This window comes from Malaclemys terrapin, chromosome 6, assembly GCF_027887155.1.
Source record: "Malaclemys terrapin pileata isolate rMalTer1 chromosome 6, rMalTer1.hap1, whole genome shotgun sequence".
In the NCBI taxonomy this organism is placed as follows: Eukaryota; Metazoa; Chordata; order Testudines; family Emydidae; genus Malaclemys; species Malaclemys terrapin.
The window spans coordinates 110852448-110869595 of NC_071510.1; positions in this window are offsets into that span (position 1 = coordinate 110852448).

The window sequence follows — 17148 nt, forward strand, 5'->3', positions numbered from 1 at the left end:
GAGAGGTGAAAGCTTCACTCAGGCATGGACCCCCGAGGTTCAACACCTGGAGGCTGAATTTGCACAGCCAGAGAGCAGGGCTATTACAGGGGCCCAGCTCGGGGCTGCAAGGATTAGGGATGCCTTGAGGGAGCAATTTGAGGCTGAAAACCAGCAGTGATATCTGGTGCCCTGCACGGGAGTGAAGTGCAATAGGTCCAGTCTTTAGGAATCAGTGTCTGCTTAGCAGACAAGCAGACTTGCAGTGCCTGTTTATTTCCTGGGCTAAGGAGTCTTTTACTTTATGCAATAATAAAGAATGTTTTCAAAGCCAAAGAATCCATTTATTGAAAAGAAAAAAGGGGGTGGAGTGTAGAATCTGCAGGTTGCGGGGGGAGCACCCGAGTGGCCGTTTGCATCGCGGGCTTTGCGGTAGGCACTCCGCAGCTCCTTGACTTTAATCCTGCACTGCAGGGCGTCCCAGCCCCTTTCCATCATGTCCTTTGATACCTTCCCGAAGGTATTGTAATTCCTACAGCTGGAGCGCAGCTGGGACTGGACAGCTTCCTCCCCCCAAACACTGATGAGGTCCAGCAACTCGCCATTGCTCCATGTTGGGGCTCGCTTGGCGCGTGGAGGCATGGTCACCTGAAAAGGTTTGCTGATAGCACTCCATGCCATGCCAGGCTAAGCAAACAGGAAGGGGATTTTTAAAATTCCCGGGGAATGTAAAGGGTAAGTCACGTGGTTGGTTACCTGAGGCCAGGGCAGTAGAGTTTGAACTGATGACCAGAGTGGCTAGAACAGGCATTGTGGGATACTGTTGAATAATTCTGGAGGCCATTCACAGCGCATTGGGTGGCCACACTGGTGCCGCAGCGCTGCACTCGCTATTCCTCTCGGAGAGGTGGAGTACCTGCAGCGCTGCAACCAAGGAGATACAGCGTTGCAAATGCCTTGCCAGTGTGGACAGGGAGTGAGTTACAGCGCTGGGGGTGGCTTTACAGCGCTGCAACTCACAAGTGTAGCCAAGGCCTTAGGGGAGAGCACAGACAGAGGTGATTCCAGACAGGTGCTAGAATTGGAGCTGCTGCCACACCCGCTGGCTTGAAGTGCTTTCCATTATACACAGGATTTACAGATTGGTTCCATGGCGCTGAGCACCCCCCACTATACAAATTGTTCCAGCACCCCTCATTCCAGAGGCTCCAAGGACGTAGTCCTATGTGGCATTGTGGATGTGGCTGTTGGATCTTCATGAGCATGTTGTATATTACCTCATCCTTTCATGCAGCCAGCCATACACAAGCGCAATTGCCTGTGAAAGCTCTTGCATATTTGATTGGCATTATTTCTTTTCACCAGACACTCAACCGCTTAATTCCTCCTTTTTTAGTTTTCATGGATGCACATTTGCACATTTCAACAATCCCTCAGTTGTTTCACAAGAGCACTTCAGACCTATCAAAGGGCTGAATCTTTCAAGCTGGATACAGAAATCGCATGCATTCATGCTAATTATGTACACCAAAGATTTAACTTTAACACAGCTTATAGGCTTGGATAGGTCCCTAGCTTCCTTTGTAAGGCTGACACTCACCCTCCATGGAGCGGTTTCTGCTACTTCACTCCCCAGACTCTCCTATTCTGCCTGAAAACGGTCTGGAAAATTCACATTGACAGAAAATATAAATACAACATATATTGCTCCTGAAGGTGCTTTCATACTGGATAACAAGACATCAAGCAACGCTTTGTAGAAGAGCAAAGGATTATTATTGTCCAGAGCAGACGGAAAAAACTAGTGTGAATATAGGTCAAGCACTTTCAGAAATATTACCGGACGAGAAGATGGTGATCTCCTTGACTATAGGGTTCTGTATCATGACTAGCAGAGTAGCAAGTGAGTTACTGGGAGCTCTTTAATTGTACTGTTCAAGTTATAGTATGGTGTGTGCATCTGTAGCACCTTTCCTATGTAACTGTTTCATTGTGATAGAAAGATGGTCTTGTGGTTAACACATAGTACTGGGCACATAAAATCTGGGTTCAAAGCTTAGTGCTAACATAAACATCCTTGGTAACTTTGGGCAAGCCACTCTCCTCACTGTTACCATCTGTAAAGTGGGAATAGCATCATTGTACTAAACATTCATTTGTTTAGCAGCCTGGAAAATGCAGGGGAGGAAGGAGAAGGCGAAAATGCTGGTATTGCAGTGCTTGTTTTGTTTGGTAAGCGCTTATGAGACTCAGATAGAAAACACTAAAAATATATACTTACAGCCAACTCCTCAGCTGTGGAAAGCGGCAGAGCTCCACTGAAGTATGTGAAACTGCATTAATTTATACCAGCTGCAAGTCTGATAAAGTAGTAGTATTGAAAAAAAATTAATGTGCTGCAAGATATGTATTTCCCAAGAGCGTGAACTGCTCCACTGACAGTTATAGTGGAATTATCCTTGGCTACTGCAATTTCAGGGACTACGTAGGATTCTCTTTACTTACTGGAACTGGCTAACAAAAACCGGAGGAGCCCTTTTAACATTACACATGTGAGGGGCTCCAGAGAGGCTGAGCAACCAGCAGAGTGACTTAGCTGCATGGCCAAACACAGAGCTTTCCACTTGATCCTGTTTTACGGTTTCCTGCTGCATAAGGGGATGATCTAGCAGTTATTTTCATCACTGTGATCTCTGTTTTCATCCTCCAGCTGAAATGGCATTAGCGTGATTTGAGAAATTAAATTAACCGAAATCACTTTTTTCTTTTGAGAAAAAATATTGGTAATTGTCCTCTCATTGCTAGTTTATTGTAAGTAGAAAAAAATCTGAGCAGCCCCACTGAGCCGGCTTCTTTTTCTTATATCCTAACATATCCAGACTCTTTACATCTTTTTTTTTTTTTTTTAATGCCGGGTGATTGACATTCAGGGTTGGTATTTTACTAACAGAGATTTTTTTCCCAATGATTTCTAACTTTGAAGTTTCCTTCTTTTGGCTGGTTAAATTATATACATTTAAAGGCATAACATTTAATTGAGATTTCCATAGGTCGGACTTATGCAAGACTGACATCTACTGTTAGAAAATGAAATAACATCTGGCATTTTATAGCTCTGGTACGACTCGGTACAACATCTTCTTTCACTGCATTTCGAAGTACCTTTTGGGGGAGAATATGGCAACTTTATTCTCCTGACACTTAAATATGAATAGGGGTCATTGTAATATCATTCAGTTATGAGACCAAAAGCAGGGGGCAGTGGGAAACCCACTATGGCACACTAGTTAAATGGGATATTTCCCAGGGAACTAAATTGAGCCTAATGATTCTTAGGACTGCTGCCTACATGGGACTCCTGCTTCAGCACCTACCTTATACCTCGTGTAGTCATTTTATAGCTGCACAGGTGCAAACGTCTTCAAGGCAGTGGAGAATGGGTCCATGGTCTTTAAACAATGCTAGGAAGGAGAATTAAGACAGTGATGGACCAAGGAGGCTGGGTTTTGATTTTGTTAAAACTTCTTGATTGGATATTGGTTTGGCAAAATTTAAATTGGGGAGGGTTCAGATCCAGGTTCTATTTTTCTCCTCACACTTAGGAAGGTTGGGGTGGGTCTTGGAGGGGTTAAGTCAGATATTCCTGCTTCAATATAGCTCTGGTATGGGAAAACGGGGGTGGTTTGGGGTTTCCTAAAGCCTGGGGTAGTTCAGGGTTTCCTAAAGCCTGGGGTAGTTCAGATCTATGTTCCGTTGTAAGAAAAACATCACAGTTCTTCGGGGTGTTCAACTAATAGGGCCCCTTTTGACCCTTCTCTAAAGCTAACTCTCTTTTCAGAGTGGCAAGGTGGACAGCCTTCTCAGCAGCTTGTTGACACAGTATTTATCTACTTCAACTACACTTCCAATCCACTGGGGTAAAAATCACTAAGCTGTTTATACCTGTTATATTTACCTCTGTAGTGAACCAGCAGGCTTGATATGAGCAAGGCAATTTATGAACCACTTCAAGAACAGAGTGGAATGCTCTGTTAATTGGAAACTTCATTTATGTGGGATGAAAGGCCAAGCACTGGGACATCCCAGTGAAGTAGATTGTACTGTTCTTAATTGGAAAACTGTATTTGTGGTCTCAGAATAATAAAGAAACATTAACCTGAGTAACTCAACACTTGTTAAAAGAAGAACAGGAGTACTTGTGGCACCTTAGAGACTAACAAATTTATTAGAGCATAAGCTTTCGTGGACTACAGCCCACTTCTTCGGATGCATCCGAAGAAGTGGGCTGTAGTCCACGAAAGCTTATGCTCTAATAAATTTGTTAGTCTCTAAGGTGCCACAAGTACTCCTGTTCTTCTTTTTGCGGATACAGACTAACACGGCTGTTACTCTGAAACTCAACACTTGTTGCTACTCACTCTCTAGGACTTACTGAGGAGAGCAGGAAGAGCCTAGCTTTTCCTTGGGGACTCCCAAATTCTCTAATTTCCCTGTCAAACAGTTTAATCATCGCCTGTCACTACCAGCCACCTACCCTGCAGGTTAGATCACTCAGAGCAGCAGGGGGCTGTGGGAAAACAGCACAAGAATTCAGGGGATCCAGCCTGTTACACCGGAATTTGACATTCCTGCATGACCTCAGAACTTGACAGTCAGTACTGAAGTCAGCCATTTTGTATGGTTAACCACTGCCAGCTGAAAACCAAACATTACATAGCTAGGAAAATCTTAGGCCTTTGTGAGATGCGATCAGACAGCTACATGCTTGCAGTTTGTTAATTAGAATGGGAAGATGGGGCTGGAAGTTATGAAGGAGAGTAAGTGAATAGCGACCTTGGTTTTAGGTGCCCCTGAGTTATTGTTGATTTGGCTAGAAATACTAGAAATGTTTTGAGATGAGTAGTTTGTTGACATTAGAATTGGTGACCCAGTGGAGGTTATAATGCTGACCCACTGTAGGCTATGTGTTTTGTTAGAGTTAGCTATAAAAGATTAGGTAAAAGTAAATACCTAGGGGCAGGCCGAGGGAGCTTTTGTTCGGGCAAGGAGCTGACAGCTAAACTCCCCATCAGCTGAACAGAAAGAGGACCACTAGAATCCTGGGTGGTGATCACTCAAAACCATCTCAGACTCTGGGTAACTATATCTGGGATGTCCTAAACCTATTGTGTGTGTGCTTAATAGCTAATGAATAGTAATTTTATATAAGCATGCTTCCTTGTATCAATCATTTATCAGATGCACTGTGTTCCCATTGATTTATTCCTGACACTGGAGAGGAAGATAACTTACCCGTGCTTTGGGTTCTGAAAACCCTGGATAACAAGCCCTCCCAAAGAAAATAATAGTTGAGTCTCCTTTCTCCTAACTTCTGTGGTGGACAGATTCTTAGATGGTGTAAATTACATTGATTTCATTGGCGCTCTGACAACTTATACTCACTGAGGATTGGCTGCTGGTTTCTTTTCCCTTCTCTTCTTGATGCTCTACCAGCCCCTTGAGCAAGAGCCCAAGAGCAGACCAGTTGGCTGTAAGCAAGGCCCCTATCTATTTATCTCCGGTGTTTTCATTATCACCTCAGTGAGACTGCCTCCCTGATCGTATCTGCATAGCTCTCCCATGTGCATGCACAGCATGGGGAAACTGGCAGAAAACTTGTCATGTGTTTTAGTGTTTCCCCTTGTAAATGCTTCATTTCACTTTTTTGTGATAACTGACAACACTGGCTTACATACGAGACTAAGTATGATATATGAATACATCTTCCTGCCTTGATACATTCAACTACCTCTTTAACCCTTACTACTTCAAGGCCACAACGTCGGCATACATCAAACCTGTTACAATTCCACAAAGAACAGCCCTCCCCTTAAAGTTAGTATCATTCCCCATCTCTCTGTTCTTGTTTGTCTGTTATATAAGGTTGGTGGGGTAGGAACCGTCTCTTATACAGCACAATGCACACTGATGCTTAAACAGTAGCACTGCTCTTAATGTCATTTTAATACACTGAGCTAACAGGTGCACAGAGCCTATAGTTGCAAAGTCAAGCACTCAAAAGCCAGAATTACATTTGCCTATGCAATCTTAATATGGCCCTCTGTGTATATCCATTATAACTGTCTTTTTATTATATGCTCACAAACGATTTTTCCCACAGGACCTCTGCTTGTCAGCACCCAGACCAGATGGCGCTCACTGAATGAGGAACTACAAAATATTTTGTTTTATTCTCATTGTTCAAGGAGTGGCCCAGGCCCTATTTACTGCACACTATTCAACCCTTCCTATGAAGATGGAAGTGCTAATTTCCTCATTGGCTTTTTGATGGTACTCATCAATACAATAGCTGAGTGCTTCACAAATGAATTTTCACAATACCTCGGTGAGGTAAGGAGCTATTTGTAAAGTGGGGAACTGAGACAGATTAAGGGCAAAAGTAGCCACCACTTTTGGGGGCCAAATTTAAGATACCTAGGATCTGATTTTTTTTTTGCATACTTAGCAGTATTTAGCACTTCATATGTTCAAAGCACAGCTGTCAGAAACTCCAGCTGCAACTGTGAGTGCTCAGCACTTCTGCAAACCAGACCCCAGGGTCTCAAGCTGAGCATCCAGAAAATGAGTGACCTCTTGTGAAAAGTTTGATTTAAGCGACTTGCCCAGTACCACACAGGAACTCTATGGCTCATAGACTTCAAGGTCAGAAGAGACCATTATGATCATCTAGTCTGACCCCCCACATGATGCAGGCCACAAAAGCTGACCCAACCCCTTTCCCTTGACTCTGCTGTTGAAGTCCCCAAATCCTGTGATTTAAAGACTTCACGTTGCAGAGAATCCTCCAGCTAGCGACCCCTGCCCCATGCTGCGGAGGAAGGCGAAAAACCTCCAGGGCCTCTGCCAATCTACCCTGGAGGAAAATTCCTTCCCGACCCCAAATATGGTGATCAGTAGAACCCCGAACATGTAGGCAAGACTCTCCAGCCAGACCCTCATTGGCCATTGATACTATTTACCAGCGATGGCACGCTGTTGATTTGACTAAAATCACGTTATCCCATTAAACCATTCCCTCCATAAACTTATCTAGCTTAATCTTAAAGCCCGACAGGTCCTCCGCCCCCACTGTTTCCCTCGGAAGGCTGTTCCAATATTTCACCCCTCTGATGGTTAGAAACCTTCGTCTAATTTCAAGCCTAAACTTCCTCATGGCCAGTTTATATCCGTTCTTTCTCGTGTCCAGATGAGTACTGAGCTGAAATAATTCTTCTCCCTCCCTGGTATTTATCCCTCTGATATATTTAAAGAGAGCAATCATATCCCCCCTCAGCCTTCTTTTGGTTAGGCTAAACAAACCGAGCTCCTCGAGTCTCCTTTCATACGACAGGTTTTCCATTCCTCTGATCATCCTAGTGGTCCTTCTCTGTACCCGTTCCAGTTTGAGTTCATCCTTTTTAAACATGGGAGACCAGAACTGCACACAGTACTCCAAATGTGGTCTCACCAGTGCCTTGTACAACGGAAAGCAGCACCTCCTTATCCCTACTAGATATACCTCGCCTAATGCATCCCAAGACCGCATTGGCTTTTTTCCACTGCTATGTCACATTGCCAACTCATAGTCATCCTGCGGTCTACCAGGACTCAGAGGTCTTTCTCCTCCTCCGTTACTTCCAACCGATGCGTCCCCAGCTTGTAACTAAAATTCTTGTTAGTCATCCCTAAATGCATCACCTTACACTTTTCACTATTAAATTTCATCCTATTTCTGTTACTCCAATTTACAAGGTCATTCAAGTCTCCCTGCAGAATATCCCGATCTTCCTCCGAATTGGCAATACCTCCCAACTTTGTGTCATCCGCAAACTTTATCAGCCCACTCCTACATTTGGTTCCGAGGTCAGTAATAAATAGATTAAATAAAATGGGACCCAAAACCGAACCTTGAGGAACTCCACTGGTGACCTCCCTCCAATCTGACAGTTCACCTTTCAGTATGACCCGCTGCAGTCTCCCCATTAACCAGTTCCTTATCCACCTCTGGATTTTCATATCGATCCCCATCTTTTCCAATTTAACCAATAATTCCTCGTGTGGTACCGTATCAAACGCTTTACTGAAATCGAGGTATATTAGGTCCACCGCATTTCCCTTATCTAATAAGTCTGTTACTTTCTCAAAGAAGGAGATCAGATTGGTTTGGCACGATCTGCCTTTGGTAAAACCATGTTGTAAATTTGTCGCAATTGCCATTGACCTCAAGGTCCTTAACTACTTTCTCCGTCAAAATTTTCTCCAGGACCTTGCATACTACAGATGTTAAACTGACAGGCCTGTAGTTACCTGAGTCACTTTTGTTCCCTTTCTTGAAAATAGGAACCACATTAGCTATTCTCCAGTCGAACGGTACCACCCCCGAGTTTAAAGATTCATTAAAAATTATCGCTAAGGGGCCTGCTATTTCTCGCGCCAGTTCCTTCAATATTCTCGGATGAAGATCATCCGGTCCGCCCGACTTAGTCCTGTTAAGGTGTTCAAGTTTGGCTTCTACCTCGGATACGGTAATCCCCCCTCCTTTATTCCCTTCAGTCACACTGCCACTATTCCTAAGCCCTTCATTTGCCTCATTAAAGACCGATGCAAAATATTCGTTTAGATATTCTGCCATGCCTAGATTATCCTTAATCTCCAGTCCAGCTACAGTCTTCAGCAGTCCCACTTCTTCTTTCTTCCTTTTCTTCCTATTTATATGGCTATAAAACCTCTTGCTGTTGGTTTTAATTCCCCTCGCAAGGTCCAACTCTACACGGCTTTTGGCCTTTCTCACTCCATCTCTACATGCTCTGACCTCCATAAGGTAAGTTTCCTTACTGATCCCCCCCCTCTTCCACTCTTTGTACGCTTTCTGTTTTTTCTTAATCGCCCCTTTCAGACACTCAGTCATCCAGCTCGGTCTAAATCTCTTGCCTACTAACCGTTTTCCCTTTCTTGGGATACAGGCCTCCGACAGCTCCTGCAACTTTAAATTTAAAATAATCCCAGGCATCATCTGCCTTTAGATCCATAAATATGTTAGCCCAATCCACTTCCCTAACCAGTCCTCTTAATTTATTAAAATTAGCCTTTTTAAAGTTGTAAACCCTAGTCTCCGATTTAATTCTGTTAATCCTTCCATTTAGTTTAAACCGAATTAGCTCATGATCACTCGAGCCAAGGTTGTCCCCTACAACCATTTCCTCAATGAGGTCCTCACTACTGACCAAAACCAAATCTAAAATGGCCTCCCCCCTCGTCGGTTCAGCCACTACTTGATGAAGGAATTCATCAGCAAACACATCTAGGAACATCTGAGCCCTGTTATTGTTACTAACATTTGTTCCCCAATCTATATCCGGGAAGTTAAAGTCTCCCATAATTACACAGTTCCTATTAGTATTTACTTCCCTAAAAACATTAAATAGTTCTCTGTCCATATCCAGGGTAGATCCCGGCGGTCTATAGCACACCCCAAGCACTATCCCAGGGGAGGCTCTAGTAGTTCTTTTACCAAGTGTGAGTATTGCCCAGACAGACTCCGTCTTATCCATTCCATCAGTTATTATTTCTTTACAGTTTACCTCATTATTGACATACAATGCCACCCCCCACCTTTACCTTTGTTACGGTCGTTCCTAAACAGCACATACCCTTCCATATCTGTACTCCAGTCATGACTACCGTTCCACCAGGTTTCTGTTATTCCTACGATATCCGGTTTCATTTCTTGGACCAGGAGCTCCAATTCCTCCATTTTGTTACCTAGGCTTCTCGCATTGGTGTATAAACATCTTAATGTATGCCGTTTAGCCTGTCTCCCATTAGTTATGCAATTTGTTTCGGACCCCTTATTGTTCATCCCCTCTCTCCTTTTTATGTCCAATCTCCCTCCGGCTGTATCTGTTCTTATCTCATCACCCTCCTTTTCGATGTTGGAATCTGGCGTGGAGATTAACTGGACATCTCCCAACCGTCTCCCCCAAATTCCTAGTTTAAAGTTCGTCTGATGAGATGAGCCAGCCTCCCTCCCAGAAGTCTATTTCCTTCCCTACTCAGGTGAAGTCCATCCCGTGAGAACAGCTGTCTGTCTCAGAAAGCCTCCCAGTGGCCATACATCCCAAAGCCCTCCTTATAGCACCACTCCCTTAGCCAACTATTTATCCTCACAATCCTATCAGCCCTTTGCTGCCCTTCTCTAGGAACAGGCAGAATCCCACTGAAGATGATCTGAGCCTCGATTTCCTTGAGCGTCTTTCCCAGCCTCGCATAATCTCCTTTGATTCTCTCTAACGAGAACCTACCTGTGTCATTCGTTCCTACATGAAGGATTATCAAGGGGTTCTTACCTGCTCCTTTTAGGATCCTTTTCAACCGCAGGTCCACATCCCGTATCTTAGCACCCGGTAGACAGCACACCCTTCTGTTCTCTGGGTCCGCCCTGGTCACAGGCCTGTCTAACCTCCTCAGTATGGAGTCCCCAATCACGTAAACCTGCCTTTGCCTGGTGACAGTGCGATCTACTAATCTATCCCATTCCCTCTAGTCGCAACCTGTGTCCGTCCCTATTTTCCCTTATACTCCTCCTTGTGCCATCCTGTATCCTCCCAGGGCCCAGATTTGGTGCTGTCTCCATCAACTCCTCCCCCCTCTCTATGGGACTAGCTGCTCTTCTCTTCTTCCTCACCCTCCCACCTTCAGTTACCACCTGCTGCCACCCCTCCTCATTATCCAAACACCCAAACCTGTTCCTGAGTTCTATTTCCCCTTCACTGGCCCTCCTTTTCCTATGGCAGAGGCAGGGATAGAATCCAGTTCTCCACGGTAGCCAAGAGGACATCCTTTCTCTTCCCACAGTGCCCTGCTTCATTCACTAGGCACTCTTAAACTTTTGCATCAAACGAGGCAGAGGCCCTACAGAAAATAGCCTCATTCACTACACAACCCTGATTCATCCCATGAGCAGGTCCAGCCTGCCTATTAAGTGAGGCAAGGCCCTGTGGAAAATATAGTATTGATCATCTAATTAAAGAGTGTTATAATGCATATGTACAAGGGAGGCAAATTAAGGTTGCACAGTGAAACTTCTCTGGCACCTCATCCTGGTCCCAGTCTCCTTGCCCAGCCAGGCCTTTCTTGGGGATTCCCATCCAAGTCCCAATCTTCACTCCTCTCCCCGCAGCTCCTCTTCTCAATCTTTTTTGCCCATCTAGTCCCATATGGTCTGTTGGTCAACTCTCACTCTGTCTCCCCACTGGTTTTTAGTCTGACAAACTTCTCACATGGACTGAAAGTATTTAAAATACATCCAGTAAACATGTAGGTGAACAGACTGGACTAGCCTCATAGAAAACATTCTTAGCTGTAGTAGAACTCCCTTAGAAAAATCAATTCCTATTTTTCCAACAGGTTGTAGCGGCAGCCCCATGGTGTTGTCTATTCATGTAACGTAGTTAAACATTTTATACTCAATTACATTACATTTACGAAATCTGAGAGACTTTGTTCCCCTTTTACAGACTGCTTCATAGAATTTAAGGCCAGAAGGGAAGATTAGCTAATAATCTAGTCTGATCTTCTGTAAATCACAAGCCAGTTAAATTTCACTGTTACCACAGTATTGAGCCTCACAAGTTGTGTCTGACTAAAGCAGATCTTCCAGAAAAGCCTCCAGTCTTGATTTGCAAACATCATGAGATTGAGAGGCCACCACTTCCCCTGCCAGTTTGTTCCAGTGGTTAATCACCCTTGCCTTATTTCCAGTTTGAATGTGTCTGACATTGGCTTCCAGCTACTGATTCTTGCTATGCCTTTCTCTGCTAAAGAGCCTCTAAGTACCCATTACAAGCTGAGCCATTACAAACATTGAATCGATCTCCCCTTGTAAGTATTCTCACACTTCTTATCAAACTGTCTGTCCTGGGCTAGCTTGATTATCACTTCAAAAGTTTTTTTTCCTCTTACTTAATGGGCCTCTCAGAGTTGGTAAGACAACTCCCACCTGTTCATGCTCTCTGTATGTGTGTATATATATCTCCTCAATAAATGTTTCACTCTATATGCATCCGACGAAGTAGGCTGTAGTCCACGAAAGCTTATGCTCTAATAAATGGTCTACACTACGGGTTTAGGTCGACTTTAGCAGCGTTAAATCGAATTAAGCCTGGACACGTCCACACGACGAAGCCCTTTCTTTCGACTTAAAGGGTCCTTTAAACCGGTTTCTTTACACCACCTCCGACGAGGGGATTAGCGATAAAACCGGCCTTTGCGGGTCGGAATTGGGGTAGTGTGGACGGAATTCGACGTTATTGGCCTCCGGGAGTTATCCCACAGTGCTTAATTGTGACCGCTCTGGACAGCACTCTCAACTCAGATGCACTGACCAGGTAGACAGGAAAAGACCCGTGAATGTTTGAATTTCATTTCCTGTTTGCTCAGCGTGGAGAGCACAGGTGACCACGCAGAGCTCATCAGCACAGGTAACCGTGATGGAGTCCCAGGATCGCAAAAGAGCTCCAGCATGGACCGAACGGGAGGTACGGGATCTGCTCGCCATATGGGGAGATGAAGCAGTGATAGCTGAACTCTGTAGCAGTAAAAGAAATGGAAAAGTATTAGAAGAGATCTCCAAGGCCATGAAGGACCGAGGCCATAACAGGGACACACAGCAGTGCCGCGTGAAAATTAAGGAGCTACGGCAAACTTACCACAAAGCCAGAGAAGCAAACGGAAGGTCCGGGGCAGAGCCGCAAACTTGCCGCTACTACGCGGAGCTGCATGCGATCCTAGGGGGTGCAGCCACCACTACCCCAACCGTGTGCTATGACTCTCTCACTGGAGAAACACACAGGGAAGACAGTTCGGGGAACGAGGAAGATGAGGATGGAGGTACTGTAGGTAGCTCACAGCAGCAAGGAAGCGGAGAAACCGGTTTCCCCAACAGCCAGGATATGTTTGTGACCCTGGACCTGGAACCAGTAACCCCCGAACTCACCCAAGACCCTCAGGGCACAGAGGAGACCTCTGGTGAGTGTACCTTTGTAAATATTTGTAGACATTACACATGGTTTAAAAGCAAGTGTGTTTAATGATTAATTTGCCCTGGCAATCGCGGCCAGTACATCTACTGGAAAAGTCTGTTAACGTGTATGGGGATGGAGCGGAAATCCTCCAGGGACATCTCCAGAAAGCTCTCCTTTATGTACTCCCAAAGCGTTTGCAAAAGGTTTCTGGGGAGGGCTGCCTTATCCCGTCCGCCATGGTAGGACACTTTACCACGCCAGGCCAGTAGCACGTAGTCTGGAATCATTGCATAACAAAGCATGGCAGCGTATGGTCCCGGTGTTTGCTGGCATGCAGACAATATCCACTCCTTATCTCTCTTTGTTATCCTCAGGAGAGTGATATCATTCACGGTCACCTGGTTGAAATGGGGTGATTTTATTAAGGGGACATTCAGAGGCGCCCGGTTCCTGCTCTTCTGAACAGAAATGTTCCCCGCTGTTAACCACGCGGTGGAGGGGAGGGGTGAAGTGATCATCCCAGAGAATCGTGTGTGTGTGTGTGGGGGGGGGGTGGTTTACTTGTGTTTGTGCCGCATGTTAACCGGGAAACCGCAGCCCCTCCTTTTACATTGAAAACCCATTTTAAATGGACAACTCAATTCATCCTTGATATGGGAAATGCGCTGCTGTTTGCAACCTTTCCCGCATGTTAAGAAGGTTAAAAAAGCCAAAACACTGTGGCCTACCATGGCTGCCTGCAAGCCGAAATATGCGACCTTATAATGAAAGAGTGTACCCATTGTTCTCTAAAATGTGTCTTTTTTAACCACCTCTCCCTTCTCCTCCACCAGCTGCAAATGTTTCTCCTTCGCAGAGGCTAGTGAACATTAGAAAGAGAAAACGTAGGACGAGGGACGATATGTTCACGGAGCTGCAGATGTCCTCCCACGCTGATAGAGCACAGCAGAATGCGTGGAGGCAGTCAATGTCGGAGATGAGAAAAGCACAATATGAACGAGAGGAGAGGTGGCAGGCTGAATGGCGGGATGAAAAGAGCAAGTGGCGGGCTGAAGACCATAGGTGGCGTCAGCTTGCAGACAGACGGCAAGAGTCAATGCTCTGTCTGCTGGAGCATCAAACTGATATGCTCGAGCGTATGGTTGAGCAGCAGGAAAGGCAGCAGGAGCAGAGACCGCCGCTACAGCCCCTGTGTAACCAACAGCCCTCCTCCCCAAGTTCCATAGCCTCCTCACCCAGACTCCCAAGAACACGGTGGGGGGGCCTCCGTCCACCCAGTCACTCCACCCCAGATGATCGCCCAAGCATCAGAAGGCTGGCCTTCAATAAGAGTTAAAGTTTTAAAATGCAGTGTGTCCTTTTCCATCCCTCCTCCCCCACCCATCCCAGGCTACCTTGGCAATTATCCCCCTACTTCTGTGAGGAACTAATAAAGAATGCATGAATGTGAAAAAACAATGACTTTATTGCCTCTGCAAGCGGGAGGGGAGGGTGGGGTGGGGTGGTTGGTTTACAGGGAAGTAGAGTGAACCGGGTCGGGGGGGGGGGGTTTGGAGGGTTCAGCAAGGAGAAACAAACAGAAGTTTCACACAGTAGCCTGGCCAGTCACAAAACTCGTTTTCAAAGCTTCTCTGATGCGCACCTCGCCCTGCTGTGCTCCTCTAACCGCCCTGGTGTCTGGCTTCGCGTAATCAGCGGCCAGGCGAGTTGCCTCAACCTCCCACCCCGCCATAAAGGTCTCCCCCTTACTCTCACAGATATTGTGGAGCACACAGCAAGCAGCAATAACAATGGGGATATTCTTTTCGCTGAGGTCTGAGCGAGTCAGTAAGCTGCGCCAGCGCGCTTTTAAACGTCCAAATGCACATTCCACCACCATTTGGCACTTGCTCAGCCTGTAGTTGAACAGGTCCTGACTCCTGTCCAGGCTGCCTGTGTACGGCTTCATGAGCCATGGCATTAAGGGGTAGGCTGGGTCCCCAAGGATCACGATAGGCATTTCAACATCCCCAACGGTTACTTTCTGGTCCGGGAAGAAAGTCCCTTCCTCCAGCTTTCGAAACATACCAGAGTTCCTGAAGACGCGAGCATCATGTACCTTTCCCGGCCATCCCACGTTGATGTTGGTGAAACGTCCCTTGTGATCCACCAGGGCTTGCAGCAGCATTGAAAAGTACCCCTTGCGGTTTACGTAGTCGGTGGCTTGGTGCTCCGGTGCCAAGATAGGGATATGGGTTCCGTCTATGGCCCCGCCACAGTTTGGGAATCCCATTTCAGCAAAACCATCCACTATTGACTGCACGTTGCCCAGAGTCACTACCCTTGATATCACCAGGTCTTTCATTGCCCTGGCAAATTGGATCACAGCAGCCCCCACCGTAGATTTGCCCACTCCAAATTGATTCCCGACTGACCGGTAGCTGTCTGGCGTTGCAAGCTTCCACAGGGCTATCGCCACTCGCTTCTCAACTGTGAGGGCTGCTCTCATCTTGGTATCCTGGCGTTTCAGGGCAGGGGAAAGCAAGTCACAAAGTTCCATGAAAGTGCCCTTACGCATGCGAAAGTTTCGCAGCCACTGGGAATCGTCCCATACCTGCAGCACGATGCGATCCCACCAGTCTGTGCTTGTTTCCCGGGCCCAGAATCGGCGTTTCACGGCATGAACCTGCCCCAGTGACACCACGATTTCCACATTGCTGGGGCCTGTGCCTTGTGAGAGGTCTATGTCCATGTCAATTTCCTCATCACTCTCTTCGCCACGCTGCAATCGCCTCCTCGGCTGGTCCGGGTTTCGCCTTGGCATGTCCTGGCTCTGCATATACTCCAGGACAATGCGCGTGGTGTTCATAGTGCTCATAATTGCCGCGGTGATCTGAGCGGGCTCCATGATCCCAGTGCTAGCTATGGCGCCTGGTCAGAAAAAAGGCGCGAAAGTAGTATCTGATGGACCAGGAGAAGGAGGGAGGGCGGGAGGGAGGGAGGGCCGAGTGACGACATGGCGTACAGGTACAGGAACAGGGAATTAAAATCAAGAAAGGTGGCTGTGCATCAGGGAGAAACACAAACAACTGTCACACAGAATGGTCCCCCCAAAGATTAAACTGAAAACCCTGGGCTTAACAGGCCGTTGATTTCACGGAGGAAGGGGAAACAAATGAATACAGAACAAATCTATTTTTTACATCTTAAGCTGGCAGCCGACGGTGCAGCATGAGTGATAGCCTCTCCAGTATGATGATGACGGATACCAATCATAATATACCATCATCTGCAAGGGGCTGCTGCTGTGTAGCAATGCAGCCCCACGTCTGCCAGCCCCACGTCCGCCAGCACCCAGCATCGCCCTCGGCCTCTTCTGGGTGCTTAGCAGACAATACTGGGCAATTGGCAGAAAATAGTATACTACGACTGGTAGCCATCATCATCGAAACAGTAGCATGTCTGCCCAGGTGGCCATGATTGACAGCCACTCCAGTACGACGACGATGGGTACCAGTCATAATATACCATCGCCTACCAAAGGGCAAGGGGCTGGTGCAATGCAGCCCTACGGCTGCCAGCCCCACGACTATCACTCATGCTACACCGTCTACCGCCAAAAGGCAGTTAGCAGCTGCTGCTGTGTAGCAATGCAGTCCCACGTCTGCCGGCACCCAGAGGACATATGGTGACGGTGAGCTCAGCTGAGCTGAGCGGGCTCCATGCTTGCCGTGGTATGTTGTCTGCACAGGTAACCCAGGTAAAAAGGCGCGAATCTATTGTCTGCCGTTGCTGTGACGAGGGGGGAGGGGCCTGACGACATGTACTCAGAACCGCCCACGACACTGTTTTGCATCATCCGGGCATTGGGATCTCAACCCAGAATTCAAAGAAAAGGCGCGAAAGTAGTATCTGACGGACTAGGGGAAGGAGGGAGGGCGGGCCGAGTGACGACATGGCGTACAGGTACAGGGAATTAAAATCAAGAACGGTGGCTGTGCATCAGGGAGAAACACAAACAACTGTCACACAGAATGGTCCCCCCAAAGATTAAACTGAAAACCCTGGGTTTAGCAGGCCGTTGATTTGACGGAGGGAGGGGGAAGCAAATGAATACAGAGCAAATCTA